Here is a 6000-nt window from a genome sequence, read left to right as displayed (position 1 = left end):
GTGGGTGCAGGGTGGCCAGGATGCCTGAGAGCAGTTGCAGCTGCTGTGTTATTAATACAGGAAGCATGAAAATTGACGTTGGGACAAAAGGCGACTGTTTATGTGCCACATGCTGTTGCAGCAGTTTTAGAACAAAAAGGGCATCACTGGTTATCCTCGAGTAGGATGGTGCAATACCAAGCAGTAATACTTGAGCAAGAAGATGTAACCATGAAAGTGTCTAATACCCTTAATCCGGCATCTTTATTACCACTTCATGAAGGAGGGAAGTTGGCTCATGACTGCCTGCAGACTATTGAGCAAGTATATTCCAGCCATCCAGATTTGAGAGATATTCCATTGCAGAATCCAGACTGGGAATTATTTACCAATGGGAGCAGTTTTATCATAAAGGGAGAAAAACGGGCTGGATGTGCTGGCATCACTTTGGAAGAAGAAATCGAAGCAAGATCACTACCAGCAAATACATCCGCCCAGAAAGCAGAACTGATTGCTTTAACCTGGGCTCTGGAATTATCAGAGGGAAAACGGACTAATGTGTTTACAGATTCAAACTATGCCTTTGGGGTTATACATGCCCATGGTGCAACTTGGAAGGAAAGAGGATTGCTATCTTCTCAAGGGAATCCTATAAAATACAGTAAGGAGATTATGGAACTACTCAAAGCAGTTAATAAACCCAAAGAAATGGCAGTAATGCATTGCAAAGTGCACCAATCCGGACAGACTGACATAGTTCAAGGGAAAAAAGGGTTGATGAGGCTGCAAAAGGGGTAGCATTATCTGTGTCAGTGGCAGCATTAGTTCCAGAGAGAACGTTAAAAATGGAAATTCCGGTATACACTGAAAAAGAAAATAAATTAGCAGAAATACCGAAATGTATAAAGACTTCTGAAGGATGGTGGGTGACATCTACTGGACAATGTGTGGTAACTTCGCCGATAATGAAGAAGTTGATGAAGCAAATATATGGTAGTACCCACATGGGAGCTGAGGCATTGGTTGAAACAGTTAAAAGATTTGCTGTGGGAATTAGTATGTTAATAATTGCAAAGGTTATTACACAAAAACGTGAAATCTGTCTTAGAAATAATCCCAAGATTCAGAAGAAGCTCCCCCCCGGGGAAGTAAAAAGGGGCTTCATGCCTGGGGATTACTGGCAAATTGATTTTTCTGATTTACCAAGCTGTAATGGATGTAAATATTTGTTGGCAATTGTTGACACCTTTTCAGGATGGCCTAAGGCTTTCCCATGTTGCACCAATAAAGCAAGGGAGGTAGTGAAAATGTTATTAAAAGAAATCATACCAAGATTTGGGGTACCAGAAGGGTTTTCTTCGGATAGGGGACCTCATTTTATAGCAGAAATAGTACAGCAAATCTCACAAATACTACAAATTAAATGGGACTGACTTACCCCCTGGAGGCCACAATCCAGTGGAAAAGTGGAAAGAAAGAGTCAAACAATTAAGAGACAGATAGGGAAATTGTGTCAGGAGACTCAGATGAAATGGACTGATGTTTTACCTCTGGCATTATTAAGAAGCAGAATAACCCCAAGGGTTAGGGACAACGTTAGTCTATTCGAGATTCTATATGGTAAACCTCACACTGTAAATTTAACAGGAAATGAAATTCAGATGCACATTAAGGGCGATCAAATTTTAAGTGATTATCTCTTGTCTATGGTAAAGGTTCTTACTTCTCTCCGTAGGTACATCCAGTTAAGATCTCCCGTACTTTTAGATTCACCTGTACATTCATTCCAGCCAGGACATCAAGTATATCTTTGAACCTGGAAGGATGAATCATTGATAGAAAAGTGGAGAGGAGCGTATCTTGTACTACTAACAACAAATACTGCTGTGAAACTGCAGGGAATTGATTCCTGGATCCACTACACCCGAGTAAAAGCAGTACCTCGAGAGACGTGGAAAGCTGAACAAGTGCAACCTTTAAAGTTAAAAATATATAAAGATATATGAGTTGTATTGGAAGTGAATCGGTTTTAAATTTAGATTGTATTCAGGGAAGAATTGCTTTAATCTGTTTGTTAGGAATAGGGTTAATATTGTTGTTAAGGTATCTGTGTAAAAATGATGTTCTCCTTAACAAACAACGGGGGAGAAATGTGGTGGTTAGTTTTTACCTGGGCCAAACAATTAAAGGGAATCAGGAAGGATTTGGGGGTCAAAATGTTCATTTGGAAGTAATTACGAAATCTATGAAGATAGTTAACCGGAGGGATTGTTGGGTGTGTGCCCACTTCCCTGAACATTCCAACAAGGGCTTCCCGCTAATTGGAGTGCCTCTTAATTTTTCCTTTATGGAATTTATGAAACAGATAAGAAATGATAGTGATCAAAGGAAATATGATGAAACAACAGAACAGGAATGGGAAGTCCAGAGTGTGACAGGAGATTATTATGAATGTATCCGAAGATGTAATAATAGTAATAAATGGTGGGAGAAAACTGTACTTTATGGAAAACAGCCGATCAGCTGTACTGGAGCCATTAAGGTAGGTAGTTCTGAAGATTGCTCTTGGATACCTGAAATAGGTTACAAGTGGCCAAGTAAGGAACTAAATGGGTGGCGTGTTCCAAAAGGTAGTGGATGGTATTAGTTGCGTGGGAACAAGGCACGAAAAGTGCTACCTCCTAATTGGTCAGGGACATGTACTCTAGGGGCAATAATCCCTAATATTACTGTAACAAAAGACTTGAGTAATAAATATCAAAAATCATGGCTAAGAACATCCATGAGGAGACAAAAGAGGGTCAATAATCCTTCAGTAGATCGACCTACTAGGTTTCAGTCATTCACAAGGTGGCTGTTTCCACAATTGGGAGTGAGTGAACTTGAAAAAGCAATAGTAAATATTTCAACAGTTACTGAAAAAATAGGAAATAAAACCTCTGATGCCATTGCAGCTTTACAAGAAGAGGTTTCAGAAATTGCTAAAATAACCACCCCAAACAGAATGGCTCTAGATATGTTACTGGCATCTCAGGGAGGAGTATGTACAGTAATAAATACTAGTTGCTGTGTATATGAGGATCAAAGCGGAAGAATTTCTACTGATCTAAATGAAATCTGGAAGCAGACTGAAATCTTACACGGGGTTCAGAAAGATGATACCTCTTTCGGATTTGAAGAAACATGGAAATGGTTGACTTCCTGGTTCCCTGACGTGAGCTCATGGGTTAAAAAATGTTTAACAATTTTGGGAATGGTGTTATTAGTTTCTGTATGTGTTTGTGTAGTGATTCAATGCATTTCTAGATGTTGTACAAAATTAATATGGGAAAGATTTTAAAAGAGTGAGACTAATATGAAAATGATCATGTAGGTCTCAAAGGGGGGAATTGTTACAAGACAACCCTGAGAAGCTCAAAAAGAATGTTTGAACTAGGTAGATTAGGCTTAGCATGAGTAGCTGGATTTGCTGAAGCCTTGGGCCGCACTCCTAGTTCAGTAAGAAGGGGCCCCAGAGCTGGTGCTTCTGAAGCTCAGAAAGAATGTTTATGCTGTTTAAACTAAGCTCAGAAAGAATGTTTATGCTGTTTAAACTAGGCAGATTAGGATAATTTCTATCTCTATTTTCTGAAAAGAAGCATTCTTTAATCAAGGGCATCCTAGAAGTGCTAAAGCAGTGCTAAAGTGCTAAAAGAAACGTTAAATCCAAATGTTTTATTTCTAGGTACGTATTGCCAATCTGGCAAAAGAATTGGAGGTCCATGTATCCCTAACTGAACTGTCCTCATAATACCAAAATCATGCGCATAGGTCAGAAAGTCCCGTGCCCAGGTGAAGACCCCTCCCCTGAGCATGCGTAGTAGTAAAATGGTGTGTAAGCAAAATTATAATTGTATGTAAATCACTAACCAATTAGTGTAAAAGGGAAAGTTGCAAACCTGGCAATTTGTGTATATGCTACTTGAAAAGCCGGGGGGGTGGGGGGTGCTTGATTTGTGGGAAACCAACGAGCACCCAGGCTTGTGCAACTCTGAAATAAATAAGCAAATGTCTCTCCTGAGCGTGTAACTATTGGCCTATTGCACACCGGGCAACAAATCCGCTTTTCAGACAACACTGAGGCATGGCTGGACAAAGCTCAGTCATATCTCACGAGCTGATCTTGCTCTTTTTCTCTCCTTCACTGCCCACACTTGGCTAGACCTCAGGAAAGACCCATGAGCTTTAAAGTTGTGCAGACCTGAAGTGAGGTTCCACAACTGCAGGGGAAGAAGGAAGGTTACTGGGCCACACAGGAGTGCAAGCAGAGAGCGGTTTGCATGTAGGAATGTGTGCATCACAGACAGAATGGAAACCTCAGAGATCAGGTGGTGTGGAAAATAGTTAGAGCTGTGATTTTTAGGACAGCACAAGAATGAGGATTTGCAGTTTGCTGCTGGAATACAGTATGAAATTGAAAATGCAAGCAAGTTTGGGGCTGGAATAGCTTAGCTGAGTGAAGGGCATTAGCAGGGCTTTGAAAGAAGCCAGATGGGTTGCTGGGGAACTCAGGCATAGGCAAATCAGCAGAAACCAACAGTTTGGTGTTTCAAGCAACAGTGTGTGAGGACAGAGACATCAGTAAAGCTAGGGAGATCCCAGTGTCAGGTTAAGGTGGGGAAGTAGGGAGCATGGCTAAAGTCTGGAAGGAAACAGTCGCAGGTGTGGGACGCTGTCGGACAGCTTGTGGTGGGGACAGTTGAGGGTCTTGTCAGGGCTGAAAGCCCCTGTCAGAATGGAGGTCTGTGTCCCCTTGGCTATGACTCTTGTCTCCGTCACTGAGGCCTATGAAGAGACACCATTTCCATATGGCACCAGGACCTCGTTGCCCCCTTGCCCTGCTCGGGAACCCAGGAGATGCCATAACAGTGCCCTGCACTCAGCATTGCACCACCACACTCACACTGCCCCCAGAAAGAGCCCTGAGCAACATGTGAAGGAGAGGATCACCTTTCTGAAGGAGTAGGTGCCAGTGTTTAGCCATTTTGCTTATCAAATGCATCAAGAGTTTACCCAATATAGCAGTCATCTGCACATTTCCTTTGCCTACCTGTAACCAGTGCCTCCAGCTTTCTTCTCTAACTACGTCCCCGGGCAGAGCCCTTCAACTTGTGGTTCCATTAATGGTTGGCTTTGTTGGTGATGGTCCTCAGTGGGATGCATTAACACTCTAAGAAACTCCTGGCTTTCTTTCTGACTCCAACTTCTTGAGTGGTTTGTTCAATCTCCTTTCAGTATCTGAACTTGGGAACGGGAACGCAGCACCAAACACACCAGGGGGCTCATTAAAATGCAGAAAGTCCTAACAAGCCATGTCTTCAAGTCTTGTGTGACTAATTGGAGAGATTTGAGGAGTGTAGCTAGAAGAGGAAGATTTCAATAAACTTAAATAAAAATGTATTGTGTTTTTTTCTTTTTCTTTTTTTTTTTTCAGCATAGAGAATAAGTGATATCAACATTCTCTGGAGGATATTGATCCAGAGTGTCTCCTGATGAAGTTCATTCATGTAGGAAAAGCAGTATCCTTAAGGTCAGACACTATATGGACAATTCTTGTCCTCGTCCCCCCACCCCAGCCCTGTCATTTCTCTTATCAGCCACCTGGGATATAAATCACTTGTTTTCAAATCTGACTTTTTTCCACTGAAGTCTGTAGGTGAATGTTACAAGTCATAGGCACCTATTCCCATCTACTTTACTTAGAGAGCAAGCTGCACACAGACACAGAAGGATTTTTCTTAATTGCGAACAAACAAAATAATGGACGGTAGAATTTAATAAAACATAAAATCCTTCAGCTGTACATTAAGGCCAAGTTTTCCTCCACTGAAGTCCGCTTTCCACAGGGAATGACTTTTCTAGAAGTATTTCAGATAGATAGGAAAGGACAGATGTAAACACAATTAAAGAGTTGTCTGAAGAGACAATTAGACAGGCTACTGGAAGACATGGCAAGCTCCAAACTCCCTGAAGCTCAAAGCA

Source organism: Dromaius novaehollandiae, unplaced genomic scaffold (genome assembly GCF_036370855.1).
Source record: "Dromaius novaehollandiae isolate bDroNov1 unplaced genomic scaffold, bDroNov1.hap1 HAP1_SCAFFOLD_36, whole genome shotgun sequence".
Taxonomy (NCBI): domain Eukaryota; kingdom Metazoa; phylum Chordata; class Aves; order Casuariiformes; family Dromaiidae; genus Dromaius; species Dromaius novaehollandiae.
This window is presented reverse-complemented; position numbering follows the sequence as displayed.